Source organism: Plutella xylostella, chromosome 9 (genome assembly GCF_932276165.1).
Source record: "Plutella xylostella chromosome 9, ilPluXylo3.1, whole genome shotgun sequence".
Taxonomy (NCBI): domain Eukaryota; kingdom Metazoa; phylum Arthropoda; class Insecta; order Lepidoptera; family Plutellidae; genus Plutella; species Plutella xylostella.
Window position 1 is genome coordinate 12,079,061 of NC_063989.1, and position 21,889 is coordinate 12,100,949.

The following is a 21,889-nucleotide window of genomic DNA, read 5'->3' on the forward strand; positions in this document are numbered from 1 at the left end:
GGCCACGATACTAAGGCTACTACTGCTTACCTATGTTCAAAGTACCTAGGTAACTTTGAACATAGTACCTACCTAGTTAGCTACTTACTGTACCGACTTACCTACCCAATAATAGGGTACTTACTTAACACACTCGAGTTAGTAGAATGTAGGTTAGTTACCATTTTTCTCTGGACGAAAAAATTTAAGGAAACTGTAAAGAACAGCATGTCCATCTGCCTGAGTAAACCCACAAACGCGCAGTGGACCATATCGTGGTGGGAAATGATATGAGCTTATGAAGGGGGTTTACGAAACAGAGTGCCTGTCTGCCTACCCAGGTACCTTCTTAAGGTAAGTTAGTTAGTCTGGTAAGTTAATTAGAAACTAACCTAACTGTGCACACACTTGGGCACCATTCAGGCGTGTACTGGCCTAATCATAGAATAAGCAAATACTAACTGCGTAGCTGGCTGATGAGATTGCCCACCGCGGTCGATAATCGATTTGGCCTACAGTCTACGCTACATTACTCAACCGCTACGCTTCCGGTAGCTCTATCCCTACCTACTTATACGTGTGGAAGGAATCCTAAAGTAGGTATATACCTAGGTTGTCCATTAGCACTGCATTTAAATTTACATTACTTAACTGCCATTTAGGTAGTATAGTGCAAAAACCTTTAAAAACCAGCCAACCTTTAAATCCGTCGTCAAAATATTCACTGAAATACGTTTGTTGGTAGGTGCACATCCTGTATTTTTTTCCTTTTGTGCTAAACTGTGAGGATCAGAACATGGCTATATTAAACTGCGAAGTGCTTTGTCCCATGCAAATCGGTCCATCGATTTCATTGCCCGGCCGGCGGGCGGCGGCGATGAAACGGTATTTCCGGACCAAAGATTTATTTTTATGACCTTTTCTCTAGAGTTTTAAACTTTTGACAAACTTCTTTTCGGATCGGCAACGCCATTTTCTCTCGGCCTTTTTATTTACTAGCTAATAAATGCTTACTAAGGTAATAAAAATAATGATTTAAGTATACCTACTTATATTATTAATTAAAGTCTGTTTTACAGGAAAGAAGATAATAATGAATATGGTGTGTATCAATAAAATTCATTGTGTAAGTAGTAAGTTCTATCATCCAGGTAGTTGATAAAGACCCTATAAGTACCTACAACCTACCTACCTAGGTATTTCATGTTACGATCTGAGGTAGGCACCATAATAAAAATAACTTTAAAGGACAGCCATTCATTTAATACATTTTTACTCAATTGAAATAAACTACCTCTACCAGAGTGCGAAAGTAAAATTAAACATCTGTTAATAGAGGCTGCTGCCGCCGGGGGCAATATAATAAAACTCTGTTTGTGCCTCGCTAACTCTTTTAAGAGACGAGAGAATTTTTCCACCCCTTTTTTTATTGTTTTACGTTGACGTTGACACCTCCTCTTCTAGGGATGCTCACATTAAAATTCATTGGACATCGAAAGTGTTTTTAGATTGCAGTAGGTAGGTATCGAAGTGTTCTAGAGGGACTTATAAAAAAGAAGGATGTAGGTACTTAGGTAGAGGTGTCTAAAGCTAGTGCTAGTGGTTACTTCTTTATCCATGCTGACTGTGTGTGTCTGTGTGCATTACATTATTAAGTTTTATCTCACATGTCTGTTCTATTCTCTCATGTATGTATATTACTTACTTGTTTAAATTAAATCTCACCTAAAAATTATAGCATAGTTAGGGTAGCTCAAGACATGACACAGTCCCAAGCACACCATAGCTTTTAAATTCAATAAAGTTTTTGAGCGTTATATCCACGTTATATCTGTCGACATCGAAGGAAGTTTTTGGGTCGGCGGAGAGCGGCTATAAAATTGATACAGCCATTTGCACGAGCGTCAGGCACCGGGCGGGAGCGCTCCTTTACCAGCAAATTGATCTGTATTTTTATTGCTACTCATTCTTATTGAATTCCTTGCATGATGGGTGATGGGGATAGGTGACTAACTTTAGACTATGGAGAGTAGGTAAGGTATATACAAGTAGATTATACCGACCGATTATATAGACCTATACATACGGCTGCTGTTAGTAGCGTAATTTTACAAGCTAGCCAAAACTTCCCAGGGATATCATTTGTAACGTTATTTATTTAAAATCCACGTCAAAAAAAATACACTGTGAAGCTCAACAGGACCAAAAGCTCACTTGAGTAGTAAACTGAGACCTCGCACCTGTTTGAACTTAGAACACGTGTCGGCACAATGTGTCATTGTACAATAAAAGCAACAATAGGCTCCGGAGCCCATAATCTCGTGACGACGGTCAAGCGCGTGGCTCGCCATTCATCACGACAGGATATCCCCCTCGACGCGACTCTCAGGCGTGTAGTTTTTAATGAATAATGGTAATGACCAGTAACATATTTAACAATGTGTGTATCACACTTACACACACTCGAAGAAGTACATAGTTATACATAATAATGACATACCTAAGTATTTACATACGGCGCAGCGTCAGCCGGGCTTTATCAGGAATGTTGCCTAAGTAACCAAATTGATTAGCTATATATGCTTCTGTTATCTGTATCACACATCAATTACGTATTAGAGGCATTAATACTATTAATAGAATACCACTAGGTAGTAGGTAAGCTCTAAGCATTAGCAGAGATAATAGAGTTAAGATGCTCTCGGGAGATAAATAATCCAGCATGTCAGCAAGGACTAGGTCTAGGCAGTATCGGTAGGTACCTAGTGTCAATTACCTAGATCGGTACCCACTAGGTGGGAATTTTGACTACAATTAAGTATTAGAAATTACAAAATTTTCTGCGATTTTCAGTCATGGGAAAAAGAGAGCGCTAAAAAATATTTATGTATTACACAAACTTATAAATAAGTGTAGAAAGGGTGGACTTGATTGATGGCAAAAGCATCTTCCACCAGTTAACCCACACCCACAGGAGGTACACAGGAAAACTTTTTATTAGGTTTATTCTGTTTAACGCTTCTTGATGCAAAACCGGCATAAAGATTAGCTTATTTCTTACTAATAAATTAATTTACAGTGCTCCAAAATTGATAATGCGCATAGAAATCTTTGACAGATCAGTTGTTTTCGATTATGTGACACATGATATTGACTCCTATTTCTTTCGAACAAGTTGCAAAATGCAAGTGTTTTTTTAAGGCTCTTACGATTTAATGATTCGGGTGTGAAGATCTGCATGTGCATTATTAATTTTGGACAACTGTATATTAATTAAGCTACGGGTATCTGATAGACACAAGAAAATTATTACACAAGTGTGGACCCGGCTTAAGTCGAATCGCTTTCACGTGGTCAATCGCATAACGAGTGTACCTGACGGCTGAAGTCGTTTTGTATGCATGAGGCGGGCGCGGGGCCACTGACACATGGTGGGTCGCGGCTCATGGGTCCCCGGGGCTCTCGAGCCGAGCCGGAGCGTCGAGGGGCTCTCGGGTGTAGGTACCTGCTGCGTACTTTTCACGGGGCTACGAGATAGGTATGTTTTTCACACGCAATGAGGAGTATTTATTTTTAAAAAAACTATTTTTTGCTATGATGTTAGTTGTTGTCGATTGTATAGGGAAATACTCACCTAGTATGAGGAGCTATTATGTGCGTAGCTACGAACAACCTGTTCGTAGGTGCTTGATAGCTGGTTTTTCCTACGAAAAACATTTTATTTTCCCATTCAGTTATATTTCATTTCATAGTTTAACCGGCTTTTCCTGTTCTTAATAAATTCTGGTGACAGAAAAACTGACGTGACATTCTCAGATGAAGATAGAAACAGTGTAAGTAAGTGAAAAGATCGCATCAATTCATCACGCTATGAATAAAGTAAACTATTCGGACCTACATCAAATAACAACCCCGCTTTTCCATTGTCAGCCTTATAATGATTTCAATAAGGACTCTCACTGCCTTTGCCGTAGCCAGCCCCGCCGGGGTCGTTGACATCAATTAATTATGTAGCGACAAGACAAGTGATCTCTAAGTCCTTGCCGAGCTCGGTGGAGGCACGAACAACTCCTAATAATTGGGCTGTATAAAGATACTACCTTTGCTCGCGATTCCGCCAAGTAAAATGTAAAATAAATGACGATGTTAAAATTAAGTTAACGCTTCGAAACATTATTATTGTGTGTTGATTTTGTGTTCCTGGAATGTTTGTTTGTAACATGGTTTCGAGTTGGTTAGGTTAGTTGGTTATGTTTATTTTTAATCTGAATACGACATTAATTTTAATATTATTAATTTCGTCTAACTTACTTATTAAAAGTTCCTGCAAGTCATTCTAACTTTCAATTCTACAATATAGGAACTAAGAGGTGAAACTTACATTGTCTACTGAAGGTTGTTTCTTGCAGGATCCGTACGTAGGCGCAGTCGCAGCTTTACGAGACGATCTGTAACAAGGAAAAGAGATTATCATCAGCCGGTGCTCGTACACTGTATACCTACGCAATGGCGAGAGCTAACCCAAGTAGCGCCACGACACATAAAGTCAGGTCCACGGAACAGTAGGGCGTCCCACCGAATCTGCATGACAGCGATTTTCTGTCAATTTTAATGTGGCTGCAAAAGAACATTCCCAAGGATCATCAAAGATTAATTATTATTGCGTAATAAATTTAGGAGTTTGCCTTTTAACCATCTTAATTTATTTATTAGAAATATCACATTCAATACTGGAAAAATCTTTCGTAAATTTTAAGTACCATTGATTAATTCAATTTTATTAATTAGCCCTCTCCTCCCAACCCATGAAAAGAAACGTTCCTTATCAAAGGGGCAACTTGTTATTTGCCAGTCAGCTTTTGGCCTAACAAATTGAACAAATTCCCGGTTAACTTTTTAAACCAGCAGGTACGTTTTTCGATTATCGATAATTGGATACCCAATTATGGTTTTTAAAGCCATTATTTACGAATTTAAGATGTCGCCCAAGTACCTTCCTAGCTGAAACGCAAAGTTTGGGTCTTTGGATATACTTATTACTTTAGGTAAGTAATAAGTATATATATATTGTAATATTTGTACAATAAAGAGTTAAATAATAAATAATAAAAATAATATATCCAAAAACCCAAACCCTGGACAAAATATTAGTTTTCCAGTTAAATACTGTATTTAGATCAATATAGGTTTAACTATGCGCCGTATCTAAATAAATATCATCTAATCAAATAATTAATTCAAAATATAAATACTAAAATATAACCACGATAAGTGAGTCAAAGTTCCAACCGCAACCACACAATACATTTTCTTATAACCTCTGAAAGGGTAAAGGTACCTTGTTATTGTTCAAGATTTAAACAAGCAACTGTAATAAGAAAAGTTAGAACAGGCCCTATCTCTCACCGAGCCAATTAAACTCAATAATCCAACCGGCAAAAGAGATTTTATTATTATAAAGTCTATTCAGACTTGATGGGAATTAAATCCGGAAGGTTTTATTGTCTTCACTTTCTTTCTTTTGCAGATTATTTCAGATAATCTTTTTATGAAAGGCTATTCTATTAGTTCTTATGTAAATTTGTTTAATTAGTTAGCTTTTCCTGAAACAGTAAAACAGTAAGTACTAAATTATTATATACAGGATGTTGCAAAAAGGGTATAAGTACTAAGCCTAAGTATACCCTCTTTGCAACACTTTGTATAACACATTGAGTTTGGTTTTGATATAACGTTTGTGCAGGGTGTGCTAGCAAGCTTCGCTTCGCCTGAAAAAACTTTCCCTTAGTAATGGCGAGGCATAAGAGGCTCTATATCTTTCCCAGCTTCGCATCCCGGCGGACTGCAGCACCACCACACTGTGTCTCGAGTGCTACGTGCAGCGACAGGATACGCAAAATAAACAGAATACTAAACTTAGTGGATACTTTAATGAATATAATATTGGAATTCAGGTTATATTGTAAATTGTAACGCATTTCCTTTGTAACACGAAATCCGCTGGACGCCATTATTTAGCGAAAGACAATCTACCTTTAACAATATTCGGTATATTCGCAACAATGTTTCAATTTGGCAGCAATGTTTGCAGCGGAGCTCAGGCGGCGCTCAGCCGCTCCCATTAGCTAACAAAGGACGGCATCCATCGCCGGCCCCTGATACGCCACGTTCGTAATTGACTATTCTCACTATTGACTCGGCCGGCAATGTATGTAACGTGCTCCAAGATCTAGTGGGACCATTCTGCAGAATACGTAATACCTGCCTGTGAGGGAGGTTTGTGTAGAGACCGAGTAGTAGTTGGTATGGTAGCTAGATTTAGGTACTGGTTTGTAAGAAAACCATTGTAACTCAGATAGTTTAGGTTCCGTCGGAGCTTTCGTAAGTGCTTTATTAGTAGGTTGGAAATGGTTTTCTGCAAACTGAAGCAGGGATGACTTTTATACCACTCAAGGGAGTTTAGTTGATAAAAGATTTCGGTGATAAAATTGGCCAACAGTGTGCCGCATCATTAATCACACAAACAACCGGCCCATTGCGGAACATTCTCGAATAATAACAAAGAGAGCCTTTTGATTGATGGAAGGCAAGTTCCCAAGTTTGGCGGCGCTCGGCGGGAGAATTTGTATCAATATTAATATTTAACTGTTGATTGACGGATGGCTGCGAGTTCCCGGTGTTGTTTCGGTAAACGGATACAGGGATACTACAGGTAGACACTGGATACAGCGAGGGAACGCCATGTCGCGCGGAGAGTGAACGGACGGTTGACGGGGGATGCTGCGCCGGCGTTCTCCCCACGGGGACTAAAGGGCTGCAAATAACGACACGGAAACAATAAACTTACTAAATAATTCAACACGGGAGTAAAAAATGGATATGTCTTATCGTCTACGTGTAAGTATATGAATAAGTATTTTTGGGAACTCACAGACTCCTTTTTCCATGGCTCATACTCCTCATAGGGTCCTCCGGCTTCCAAAAAAGAGGTTTGAGTGTGACCTGTATTACTTAATGAATTATCTCTCTTTTGGCTGAATCTATTTTCAATCTTGAAAACAATATCCATTAAAATTATTATAGATTACCTATATATTTTAAGAAATTGACGAATTATTTTCTACAAAATTCCAATTTACTTTAGAATCAATCCCCAAAATGAAAGTGGCGGGCTCGTCCCTCGGAGAGGCACTTTGCGCCGACATTACCGCCGCGCCGCTGGCTCGTGATCTCCTCCTTTGACGAATTCAACAATATTGGAATACTTTGTTTGTATTTACCTGCGACAGACGCCGGGCCCGTTTCATTTAGACAAGGTCCTTCGTATTGCGTCCAGACCCGCACGTGAGGACTCCTGCATATTACCCATGCATTGAGCACTGAGATTGAAACCGCAGTTCTTTGTGTTGTGTGTTTGTGTTCGTGAAAGATTTATTGAAATCAAAATTGCAAATATGCTCCGTGGACAAGAGGTCTGTTGGAAAGACGATTTTGTTCTTGTTTTATGTTTGTTGTTGGAGCAGCGAGGACGGGGTTTCAAGAGTCCTTTTTATTGCTCTTACAGCGGTACAAAGCGGATACGAAATAAGATAAAAGTATATCATGTCATATTTGAAACGTGTGATAATACATATATCACAAGTTTCCGTCAAATGTCACTTGTATCGAGCACAACTCACAAGGAACATGACATCCTCATTCCAACTCCGAGGCGTCTCTTTCATGTCGCTCCCGTCGCTCGTTTGTTCAAATAAGCGTTAATTATATTCCTCAGTACAGAACAAATACGCAGAATGTAAACAGGTTATTTGTGCTTAGAATCTGTTTACGTTAAATAATCCTCGGGATTCACGTGACTATTTCGGGATTGAGGGTATTTAGTGAGATTACGTAGACGAGACATTACAATATTATATTCCAAGTAAATAATGTATCAAGTAACGTGGATTTAAAAAGTCCATTGATGAAAATTTCAGTTGTACTTGGGTCTCAACATAACAAATGGTTTAAATAACATACTTCTAAGCTCAAACACAAAAAAACGGTTTTATAAGTTGGACTTGTTTTAGTTGTGTTGTGTAAGACTGTGGTTACGGAATTTTAAACTTCCGAACCCAATGATGCTGAGCTGACATTAATGCGTTATTTTGTTTTGTTGTATGCTTTGAAATCGAAATCGGTTTAAGTAGTTGAAAGTTATGCGCTCATTTTACAACTAACGTGTAGTGTGGCGTGCCCATCGCAACGTAAGTTACACGTGTCTAAACTAAAGAATCTAAATATTTTCATCACTTTAGTTAAATGTATTCCTATAAGTATCATACTTATTTCTCGTTCTTTCGATAGAACTCCAAGCCACTTTTACGTCAAAAATATTTCCAGCTGTACAAAATTAAGCTTCCGCCTTAGAAGAGCTTTTAAGCCATATAGCCGTAAGCTCGGATGTAGGACGGATTTCCCAAGTGCAGGCATCTCGGCTGCTCTACCTCAACAAAACTCACCTTATCTTCATTTTATTATGATTATTTGTTTCTTAGTTCCTATATTTGTTGATTGATTAGGTTTTGCTATATTTGCTACTTATTTTCTCAATCTAATATACTGTAGAGATTTTGACACTTATGAAATAAGTTATTAAAAGATTGGAAAATTTAATAGGCACACTAATTACTGTGCATGTTATTTTGTAGGTTGTAGAGATATTTGATAGCTTATTACCTACATGATTATATGTATTTAAAGTTGTTATGATATGAAATTAATTCACGTGAAATACCTACCTTATTATCATCAAATTCAGCAATCGTATTTCCATGAAACCAATCCGATTAATGAACCGGCGGAATAAATATCTATTCCAGCACTACGGTCTTTCATTGATTTGGTTAAACCCGCACCCCGCACCGCACCGTGCGGGTCATAATTATGAAGACATAATTTTTATACAATTACAGTATTTTTATACAATTTAGTAAGTTATGAAATAGTACCTAAGTATATTTTACGAGTATCTACAAATCTAAATACCTATGTTATTATAATATTTAACAACGATCTATTTTTTCATATTTTCTTCTAGAATAAAATGCCTTTTTAACACAATTTGGTTTAGAATCTGTGAGTTTGTCCAGCGGATCATGTATTGTCTTAATTACGTATTCATCAGCAGCTTCACCTTATGAACATTAAAACAACAATATTCCATTCAGGCGACGAGGTATCTGTGCCCGTTTTCTGAACTATCGCTTCTATCCCACCGTAACTTACCGTGAAAGCTCAGATCAGTAGAATAGATTCTAAAATAAAACAGATCTTCACCACACGAGTAACCTTTCACCGAACGATGCGATAAACTGGCGAGCTCCGGGAACAGATGAGAGCAGTAAAGCAGATCGGGAGCGGAGACGAATGGAGACCCCGGGCGGGGGGCGCCGAGTCACTCGCATTGAAACGAATGAGGCTACATTTTACTTAAAGGCCAATGGAGCGGGAAATATGACCGTCTTAGACAATCTCGTGGGGGTAAAAATGTAAATTGAGACAAAGAATACCTAATGAAACTAATGACCGCCCTACAAGAAACAAAGTGAGCTTCATTTCACACAGCTTAAATTTTTAATTTATCAAAGCTACCTCAGTAACTACCTGAGGTGCGGCCGTTCTCGTTCCATAGACAATTTTAATTCTTTTCTCGGAGCGAAATGAGCATTCGCCCGCCGAAATGAAGCGGCCCTGATTTACAGCGCGCGTAAACCGGGAGGTTCTTATTAACATCACTTTTTACGGCGTCGACGGCTAAATTGTAACAATGTAAACTGAAATTTAATTAAAACGTCCGGCAGCGGAGGTGTTAACGTGTGACTTGAAATGTATGCACGAGCGGGCTACAGTGTTGCCGCTTCGTTATTTGGGGGCTAATGTAATTGGGGAGGAGGAATGCAACTGAATTTTTACTGTCGCTTAAGCAGGCGCTTTTAATGATCTCGCTTCTTTGTTTTCGTATAGTTTTTTCGGTAGCTCATGAGCCGCGGGCGACGTGACGCGTGCAGCGGAGACACATTTCTGAAAGGGTAGGCTTCTTGTACAATGTAGGTACAAAAATATTAAAAGAAATATTCTTAAAAATATTGTGGATGGTGACGACGCTATCTTTGATAGTTTTTTTTTATTGAAACTTGATCGTTCGTATCGCTATCAATGTTTATTACATGCGAAATTTACCTTATTATGTTCATGTTATAATTAAACACACTACGTAACTTAGTTTCATTGAATGGCCGTCACGGCCACGCCGCGACGAGGTTGCAAATCAGAGCTAAAGCTCCACAATTTGGCTCGTCTAATAACTGACGGGTGACGAGGCAACTCATGTGCCAACTGCAGGCTCCGCTTTACGACGTGTGTTTATAAACTGGAATAGCTACGAGGTACGCGGAATACATAGTTTTAGGAGGGTGTATGAAATAGTAATGCCATGCCATAAATGCCTTTTATTGCAAGGTGTACGTTTAGACACACGTTTCGAGAAGATTCTTGGGGAAATTAAATATGTAGCTATATGCCAACTAAGTTAACTACCGCGATTGCGTTTTTTTGCGAACATTACTTAAAGCTTATTTAAGAAAAACCTATACTATTTACAGGTTGGGTGAGGACGAGTATATTTTCAATTTGAAATCCTGTAAGTAGCGAAGTTAACCGGGCCGTGGGCTCGCTCATAATACAACCTGCTTACGACAAAATACGTTCACATGATTGTGTAATCATGTAGCAGATGTACGGGGGCGGGGGCTTCCTGACCAACACAGTATCCTGACCAGTGTCAGGTCTAGGACACGATTTTAATATTATTGAATATTAAAAGAAATCGCCCATTACACCTGTAAAGTCATGAAAAATCAAGCTAACCCTTAGGACTCTCGTCCGTGAAAATGTTATAATATGGCACAGTTGGCGTGTTGCCAGTGGTATGTGTGATGGGCACATAATAAAATTATGTCATGTCCGTATTTATTTGCACTAGAGAAAAATACACATTTACCTTTTGGTAAGGTATGGTCTAAATACTTACACCAAATCACCTCTGTCGTCTCGGTAGATCAGGACTATGCAAGTTTATTAAGACACACCCTACCAACGTGGTTTTCATTTGCAATTTTATTATTATTTGTAACTGAAAAGTAATTTCAGCAGTGTGTAGCCATTAGGAAGAGCCTGCGAGTGGGCCATGTAATTTGGCGTGGCCCGCGGCGCCGCGCGGCCGAGTGCCGTGTCCCACCACACACACGGGGCCACTACACACACGGGACTACACACACGGAGCTACACGACTCACACTGTGTGCACGCTGCGACAGTCGTGTGGAGACATTCTGGCCGTAGATAAGTATTGTGTGATGACGATTATGTCAACTAAGCGCGGTGGCGGGAGCTAGACGGTAAAGTGTGTTAAATAATAAAGAGGAAGACTCAGGGATAACCGAAAAATTTGTTTTCAAAATTCTATCATTATCCTAAAAATATACCTAGAAAATAAAACAGACCAAACCATTCATGAGAGTATTTTTAAATTTGAGCTTCGCTAATAAATCAAAAGGAATTAAGTATATATAAAGGGTTTATCGAGGGTCGTTGAGTGTAAGTGAAAAGTTATTTCATTCTTCATAAAACAATCAGGCGTTTTTTGATCTAACATAGGGTTGAATTCGGTTAGTGTTCCGAGCCTGCGCTCGGTACCGTAACTTAGTCAGAATCTTAGGGGGTCACTTTAGCTTATGAAAAAACGAAGTTACAAAGCTCTACTTTCATTAAACGGACCTATTGCATACACCCTCTCGTTCGTTCGTTTGTTGTGAAGCTAGATTAACCCTCCTCGTACGATGTTTCAGTGGAATGCCCTGCCTCCGTGCGACTATGCTAACAGCACAAGCGGGCTTGTCCCCAAATACTTCGCTCGCTAAGAGTTAAGTGAATTCATTTTTGGCTCGTGTTAATTTGAATTACCTAGAGCTTTGAGAAGTTACGAACTCCTGTTAACGTAACTTTTAGAGTCACACACAAATATGTTACTCGTAAGTTTATTTTAATGTTTGACTTGTTCCCTGAATGAATTAACTTTATGTTACATTCAAGGTTTCTAAAGTCATACATAACATTACGTATAAAATTCAATAGTTTTACCATAAAGCTCGTAAGCTAGCACCGGAACTAGTAAGCGCGTATTTTCTGAAAAACTAACATCACGATCGACATCTCCTACGAAACGAAAAGCTAGTTCCTTCGACGTGACAGTTTATTAAATAAGTAGAGTCCAGTCGAGTCGCCCCGCTCTATTATTTACGAACGAGGCGACATGACAGCCGCGCGACAGCCGCTGGCTACTCCACTTCACGAAGTACGAAGTCTCCGAGAGCAATCATGCAACTAGTACTTTAAATGCAACGATATAGAGTCGTGGTTAGCTCAGCAAGGCTCCAAAACTTCTTTCCGTCAAACAAGAGTAACCCTCCAGGAAGAAACAATATCCTCGTCTTCTCACTTTCTGGACAGTCAGAGATGCGCTCGGCACTTGAACGTGTGATGGATGATTATCTTATAATATTTTAGAGCTTATGTTATGAATATGAACAATCGATAGTCATCTTTACTTTTCAATTTATATACGCATGGACGTAGCCGCCGCGGGTGGGCTTATTAATTACTACCTTATATCTAAACTACTAAGTACATTTATTTTTGTAAGTATACCTTTTGTATCTTCACAAAACTACAAAAACAATGGACGAGTTTAATTTCAGTAGCAGGCACCAACTGTCTGTCTGAACCTTTAACAGAGTTTCCAAGAAATATGGAACAAAGGTGCTGGTGGGAGGCTACGACGAGAGATGGCGGATGTAGGAGTCAGCTGAAGTACAGTATAATAGGATTATCAATTAAATTAAGATAGTAGCTGTGACCACTTAAAGTTTATACGCTACTTTAAAATAAGTATTTATTTATTTATTTATTTATTGATGGGAAAACCAACAGCTTATATCTAGGTACATTTGTGCATTATAGTAGGGGTTACATAACAAAGCCAATTACAGGTTTCCACGTATAAAAAATAAACAGTAAAGAAGCTTAAAGTCCTAAATCATCGTCTTTCTAGAGGACATAGTTAAATATAAAGGTTATAAACATGAAGAGAACAAAGAATACATATAAGTAATATAACAACGACTTACATAATTAAGTAACAATAGTTAAAGTAGTAGTATGCAGTTTGTAATTCCCAGAAGCAACATAAAGTACCAACAAAAAAAAAATATATATATATATATATATATATATATATATATATATATATATATATATGTACTTATTACGATGTTTAGGTTTGATGAGGCCGGCGTATAGAATTAAGATAAGTATATATTTATCATACAGTAAATAAATAGTAGTAGGTTGTAATCGGTTGTAATCATTTAAATAATAACATTTTGCATCACATAAAGAACAAAAGACCGCCACAACTGAGAATCTTCAGAACATTCATACCTATTTGACCATCACTGATAAGTAAAAATATATCTTGGGATCGGTCGTCATGCGATAATACACAGACCGCTAGGTATGGACATATAATTACTTCACTCTAATCTAAGTCAGTACAGTCGTGTAAAGCAATGTAAAGCAACACTATATCATACGGTACAGTTCATAGTTCTTGCGTCAGTTAAATAAAATAAGACACAAAAAATAGATCTAGTGTTCATTAAGATGCTCAATTATACTTTTTTTGAAGGTTAGCTTTGAACAGATGAAGGGGTCCACATCAGAAAATATATTATTGTATGTCTTAGCTATACGAGTTAAAGTAGTGTTTTGAGTGTAGTTAACGCGATGATACGGGATGCGGAAAAGCTGCGTGTGGCGCGTGCGGGAGGAGGGTACCAGCAGCCCGAGCTGCGCCAGCAGCGCCGGGTCTCCGCGACCGCGCACTAGGTCGTAAAGCATGGACATATCTGCTAGTTTTCTGCGGTTATTTAGAGTGAGACTATGGTAGTGTTTGCAGCTATCTTCATAGTCTAAGTATGAATGAACGTGCTTTTGCAAACTTATTTATCAATATAAACAATTTAACGAATATCACATCAAATAATCATTCAAATTTTATTTGCTGAAAATGAAATTGATGCAAATATAAAACCACGTTATAAATGCGATACATTACGAATTCACGAGACATTACCAATAAATAAACGTATTTACCTGTCGACGGCGTAATGACTTCCCGCGGCACATTTGCATACAGAAATGGCATTAACAGGAATGAGATTTTTATTTTAATCACCCCAGAGATTTGTTCAAGATATTTTCCGATTTGCTGAATAAAATAACTATCAAGCGAGTCGGATACTAGAGCAATACCGATAAATGCAAATCCGACCCTAACTTCTGGCCTGCAGTTACTTGTAAGTTTCAGACTTGCTCTGTTTTGCTGAAGATAAGCCTTCTTAAGGAAATATTTTCAGAAGTTTTACGCATAGTAAGACCTCTCTTGTTATAAAAAATTCAGGCCGCTGCATTTCTCGGTTGGAACTTATGAATTCATAAGCCTACTGCGAGTACCTCCCTACCAGTACCTACCTACAGCAGCTACGTGCCGCGCGGTCGCCGAAGCGACGAGAGAGGGGTTCTTTCGAAAATGTTAAGATACCAATTTCATAAGTACTCTATGTTAGCAATATTTGTTTCTCGAATTATGAGCACGTGTTTTAAATAGTGTTGCCACGAATAGTGAATTGGCCGAATACCGAATACCGAATATTCGGCGCTACAACCTGTTTTTTTTGTTCCTGGAACTGCTTTGAAGAAGTCGCTACAGATTATATGAGAAATGCTAATTATTAGGAGGCAGAATGCTGTGGCAAACGAGTTGATTTTTTTCGCCTAGATCGGATGGCCTATCCTTACAAGTGGTGGTCAGCAAACAAAAAAAAATACCCGAACCTTTTGAAATTTGCAAAAACTTATCTTTCTTCACCTGGAAGTAGCGTTTATAGTGAGAGGTTATTTTCTGAGGATGCTTAATATGAAAAGCGCAACCGTGGGCTACCAAAAAATGCTGAAATGCTCGTTTTTATGTACAACTTAGTACTGATTAATTTTAAGTACCAAAATGTTGTGATTTGAAAATAAATACACAATTTTGATTAAAATAACAAGTCATTTTATACATGATTTACTATTCGGTATTCGGCCCGAATAGTACGCACTATTCGGCCGAATACCGAATACTGAAAGAACTGGCCGAATAGGCCGAATACCGAATAGTTGCCGAATATTCGTGGCATCTCTAGTTTTAAACATCATTCTACAAATTTAGAAAAGTAGGCAAAAGTGTTCGTCACCATCACAATCACCATCACCAATCCAAATTTTTCTGAAAATTTTCGAATCAGTAATTATTTACCACTTTAAAATGCGGTTTAAATATAAAATGCACATAAATTAGCCGGCGCTTCTTAAATGTTGACATCAACCCGGCGACAGTTTATACAGCGCGCTCCGCTGCCCCGCAAATTGCTGCCCATTCACCCCGCGCAGTGTGCACTGTACACACGACGTACACACTCTGTACACACGGCTATACACACGACGGTACTAAAGAGAGGAACATGGGCCAGTAGAGACTTTTTCATGTGTAGGTACTTCTATTAACTCCGGGAAATCTGTAATTTGGGATCTGTGACGCAACAAGAAGCTTCCCAGACACCGTACGATTCGGTTTTCAAAATCGGTAATCACTTATAAGTAATTGATTATTTTGTTGTAATGTCCATAGCCACTTTATCTTGCTAACTGAGTAAATCAAGTAAGTATACTGATAATTATTTTAATCCTCTGTTAACTGAGAGTAGAGCTCGCCGAGTGTCCTGCCTCGCTGCGGCGCCGCTAGTACAAACAGAGGGCTTATTTCACAGAAACATTATTGGACGCTGTGAACTGGCGCTATTCAAATTGAAATGCAAGATATTTATCGATAAGTGCTTTAACAGCAATTGCTCATGAAGCGCTGGCTCGGGAAACATTGCATTTAAATAATGTTATTTATTTTCATTCGCAGAAAGTAATGTAAGTAAATAAATAAAAAATAAAAGTAGATGTAGTTACTTTATAGAGGTTCAACTAACACAAAATATTGACCACTTCGTCCCGGTGACCCATTGGTAACTACACCATACTAAATAGATTTTTATGAGTCTCAGATTTCCCTGGATTGGAGAGGTTCATAAAAAATATAATTTTCTGTTGGATGCGTATTTGTGTATCGTATGTTCGTATTTTTCATATCTTAATGAGGTTGACGTAAGCTCAATGCCATAAAACGAAACAATGATATCATAACCAGTCTGTAATAATTGAGCCCCTGCAATCACACAATATTAATAATGACTATGCATGAAATGAACATTGCTACGCTGCGCCGTAGCAGGTTCTACGCCGTAGCGGTGCCGTAGCAAACTTCGTAGCAAACACTACGGGCTACGACGCTACTACGCAGCGCCACAAAAGTATTACGTTGGATATTGGCAATTATTTTCAATTAGATAGAGAAAAATAAACGAAGATAAGTATATTATCTAATTTATTACGGGATGTAAAAATACATTTTAATTTTATCACGCAAGATTCAAGAATAGTCAAAAATCTACCATCATACTATACCTTGTTTCACGGGGAAAGACATCTGATACAAACAAAAACTACCCTTATCCGAATGTAATAAGGGTCCTGTCAGATGTCTTTCCCCGTGAAACAAGGTATAGAACATCATACAGATAGAGCGGAAGACAGCTAGATAGGTACATAAATATATATCATGTCAGTCGATGAGGTTTAGTTAAGTTCATTCAAGGAAGTACATTATTTTACTAAGCTGCTTTCGCGGGGAATATCTAATTTTAGCATGTAAGTTCCACGAGTTTTAGAACATTAAATATCTTTTATACGCCCAATATTGTATTTTGCACACATTATGAAATTCACAGACATTTAAGCCCCACTTTGCTATTCCCTTTGTAGCCGTGTGTTTAAATCTGTAAATTTAACATGTAGCATGTATGTTTATACATAGGTATGTGTGTACAAAGGTAGATTATTGCATACGGAGCTCGGGACCAAATTAAGATTTAATTGCGTTACAAAGCGCCGCGGATACCGACGGCATCCATTTTGATTTGTTGTTATCGACGCGAGTGCACGTTGTTGCAAACAATCTGCTCAATTACGGTACCGTACGTTACTGTTATTTAAACACATTCTTTCATCGGTTTCAATATTAATATACTTCCCTTCATTTATATAATGACTAGGTATAATGCCGTAAAGTATAACTAAAAGCCTACGGATCACTAGTTTAGTGATAAAATTTCTACCCTTGCCTCTCAAATTGAGGCGACAATCTGTCCTTGTAAATGTGAGCTAAACCTCGTTGAGATGACACAAATATTGGCCCCACCTGCGCCGGCACCGAGGGCCCTCTAGCGCGCCGCGTCAAAGACCCGCCGCTGACACTAGACCTCTAGAACCGCTTGTCCGACACGATTCTAATAGATGCAAATTGTCGGTCTCACTCCCTCCCCCGGGACGGGCGGCGCACAGAGCGGGACAACGATCGTTTCGCCGGCTGTTGGTCTACCAAACACACTTAACTGTTGACCTGAAACAGGATATTCGTACATGATTGAAGAGGCCTCCGGGGACCCGCCGCTGAAAGTAATTTGCCTATTTGTACAGGTAACAAGCCTTCTTTTAACCCAATACTACTTTAATATTTATTGGAAGTTTCTGTATCTATGTAGTTGTACTTTAAATCTATTGAAATTAATTAATGGTTGAAATTGATATTTAATAGTGATAAATATAGGAAATATAAATGAAGCAAAATGGAAATTATAATGATGGAATTAATTTAATTAATCTCATCATGATATGCAGCAGCTCTTAATTAAATTACGCAGCACCTAAAATGCAACTCCATAATAATATAATGAAATTATTGTACGAGTATGCCCCGTTCAATCTTATTACAATATATACAAGTATTTAACATGTTAGTTACCTTCGTTACGCATAATTAATCTGAATAAGGGCTAGGTATTCTAATACAATAACACGCAGAAACGAAAAAAAACTTCTTACATTATTGAGTTTTTAAACAATCATATTTTATAGATGTGGCATAACAGTTATGAAGTGACTTTTTTCATATCGTTCAAGTTATTGGGTTCATTGCGTTAATTAATTTATCACGCGATAAGAAATGAAACAGAACTATATCATTTCCATAACCTGAGCACAGAATTTCAAAATATCGGTTGGCATGAAGTCCCGGGCCCGAGTCATTCATCCACGCCTACAGTATGCAGTCCACACCTCCAGAAACAAAGGCACCGCCGCCGCCGCCGCCGCCGCCGCCTGCTATATTACTGCTATTAATCAGAACCACCAAATGTGCTGATGAGTTATTCGCTACGATCACATTTCGCACACTTTCCTACGGGAATTTCTAGCATTTTCACCTCCGACCGAAAATTAAATCTCTTATTTTATAGCTGTACTTAATTGGTTCAATGTATGTGTATGTAGGTTTACACATGAGAGCTTCTACGAATAATGTATGTGATTGTATAGTTACGTAAATCAACATGAAAAAGGGCGAATGCGAATAGACAAAGAATAATTTGGCCGCAAAACAACGATTCCGGGAAGGCAATGAAATAAGTGGGCGATAACGGGTAATGGTCTTCTGTATACAGGCTAACAGTCTAAGTACATTCATTTACTTACATTTTAGTGCGGGAATGTTTATTTTTATTTACGGATGATGCTGCTATACGAGTTGTACATCGACAGAATAAATGTATATTGTGTATCATAGCCATGGGGCCTTTGCTAGTCTTAGTGCAAGAAATCTATCAATGATGTTGATGAATCAAAATAATAATAATATGTGGGGACATCTCACACACGGCCATCCGAACCTGTGTTATGCCTGCGTTATGGGTATGTTATGGGTATCGGACAGCTGATATATCTACACAAATACATAGATAGATACATATTAAATATAAATATCAACACCCAAGACCCGAGTACAAATATTTGTCTTTAAACAAATATCTGCCCCAGCCGGGAATCGAACCCGGGACCTTCGGCTTGGCAGTCAGGGTCACTAACCACTACACCAGTCGGCCGTCATGAATCATTCATTAGTAGATACTAGTTTATTACTCACGTTGGCAGCATCTTGCAATATTCCGCAGTAATCCTAAACCCGAAACGTAAAGTTTTTAACAAGCAGCTACGAAGTTAGCGTGCGAGATGCGAGGCGTCACCCGAATAAACCCGATCCAATTTAGCTAGTTCCAGAAACTGGCAACTTTTCCATTCAATAACTATCAGAAACAATGACACACTGGCTTGAGGAACCAATTAAACTTTTCATCGTAGTTGTGGAACTAATTTTCGGCAGTTTGTGCCCGTCAGCCGCCCTGGCCGCGCCGCCCGCCCTGGCCGCGCCGCCCGCCCTGGCCGGGGCAGGCAGGGCCACTTAATTACCGACTCGGCTGAATTTACTACAGCATGGATAGTTTCACAAGTTACCGAGTTCAACTAAGTATGAAGCCGACTTTTGATGCAAGGTGTGTTGAAGTGAAAGTACCTTTATGAAAGTTTGCAACAGTTGCCGCGAGCCCGCGGGTCTGCTTGCTTTATAAATGCTGAATGAGCACTATGTTCTACTTCGTAAACTTGCTGTGATACAGTACTTTGTAGACACTTTTCAATGTGTTTTGAAATTATTACAATTATTGAATTTTGGATTTCAGGATGGTGGTGTTTAGCATTAAAAAAAAATTGCCTTTTAAAGGTAGGGCATGTACACAATTACATTGCCTAAAAAGCAAAAAAGCTGTTGCTTGGAAAAGCAACCAACTAACTTTCTGTGTGCATTTTACGTGAAATCACAAATAAGTTATTGAGAACGATTATTTGTGATTACCAAACCAATGCCCACTAACAACCACCATTAAATAGCGATCGCGTTGTCAAATAGAAACCAAAGTGTTTAAAACATTCCCAAGCTTATTCAGTATTCAAACTCTGGCGCGTTTACCGGGCCAATTTCCCGGCACGTTTGCCAGTTGTGGAGCTACTGGAGGAACGGAGGCGGCCGTGGAGGCGCGGAGGAGGCGAGTGGAGGAATGTGACGCGGGAGAGGTACGTACTTGACTGTGTCAATATTTAGCCAATAATTGGCGAGTGTGAAAGTCGCAAACACGCTCGACCTCCGCACGGAATGCTCGAGTTTGTTATTTGCTCGGCAATCTCTTACTACATTACATCGCGTCAATACTGTCGCTTAAATACTGATTTTTAAATCCGGAATCGGGTAGGTAAGTAACATTTTGTCTTAAGGTTTTCTGTTCTGAAATTATAGCCATTTGCTTTTAGATTACTAACGACCGTGAGCCTATACTATATTTATCTACATTTATGTTTACTTTGTTATTATTATTATTATTAAATTCTTTATTGCACATAAATTTATTTGTACATAGGCGAACTTAATGCTAAAAGCATTCTCTTCCAGTTAACCTTGGGCGTTGTGGAGAAAATGATAGGTAGTGCGAAAGACAATGAGAACAGTTTAATTCTGTTTAATATCTATTGTTTAACACTAAAATATATACTTACTTATACATAATATCATAAAATAAACTCTGTTAGCTCCAGATTGTTTGGAATATTTTCCCAGCCAAGAATCTTCAGGTTTTTTATTTCCCGACAGATTCCTTTGACATTTTATGTCCATACTTAAGATATTTTCTTTACATTACAGCTATTCGAGAAATGTGTAGCATTACCGGCTACAAAGCGCAGCCAAGACCAATACCTAGTCAGCTTGCATGTTTAAACGAACGCAAACCGACATGTTTTCTCAACATGTGGAATGTTTCATTATTATTTCATAACACTCGCTTATTCAACATTGAAATCACAGCTCTGTAATAACAAGATCAGTTTTAATTAACTGATGAGTCGAGTCGAGAGGAGTGTTTACGGAGCGCGTCTCGAGAAAACAAATAGCACGAGAGATGCACCTTGTGTAGCGTTCTGACATTCGGAACTAGCGTTCTTTGTGAACGCTCGTGAATCTTGATCCGCGTATAATGGATGCGTCTAAACGTTAGTTTCTGCGCTCCTTTGTGAACGAAGTAGCATTGGTGTAGTAACTACCTCGCTGTTATAATAGTAGCAAGTCCTTGATAAAATATAGTGTAGTGCTTTTTAAATTATTCAAAGAAATCGTTTAGAAATAGGTATATTTTCTACTGATAAATAAAACTGTTTACCAGTAGTACCTAAATATTTTCCTACACTTGAAAAGTTATGTTTCCTAGCTGTAAAAATATGAAGATGTTTCACGTGCCGCGGTCGCCGTCACACACTCGTCAACAAAACGTATTTCCGTCTCGCTTTTCCCTTATCATTTCCATCAGCCGTCTTCCTTCCACTACCAAATACGAGACAGTTTATGCAGCCACTTTAATAGTGACTCGTATAGTGTCACCGTTGCATTGCTCCGTCTGTTCGTCAACCGTTAACAACTAACTGAACATTTCACTCAAGTTATAACAAGACGGGAAATGTTATCGCTGCGGGGCGGGCGGGGGCGGGGGCGGGGGCGGGCGCGGGGCGCGGGGGGAAAGAGGTCGGAATTTCATGCTCGCCTGCATTGTGTAGTGCGTTCAGCCTAAAAGTCTCCTAAATTAAGACAGGTAGCGCTCGCCGTGACTCTTGCGACATTCAAATAGAGTAAACTTTTGTTTGACAAACTTGGGAAGGACCAATTTAGGGGA

General features: G+C 38.7%; 1 protein-coding gene across 1 annotated transcript in view; it reads right to left on the reverse strand.

The window, feature by feature from the left end:
• LOC105395354 (poly(rC)-binding protein 3) overlaps window positions 1–21,889 on the reverse strand; it is a 172,293-nt gene that overhangs the window by 26,069 nt on the left and 124,335 nt on the right. Inside the window, exon 5 of the mRNA XM_048623138.1 lies at window positions 4,361–4,427. The gene's annotated coding sequence lies outside the window, so the exon portion shown is untranslated. The remainder of the gene's footprint in view (window positions 1–4,360; window positions 4,428–21,889) is intronic.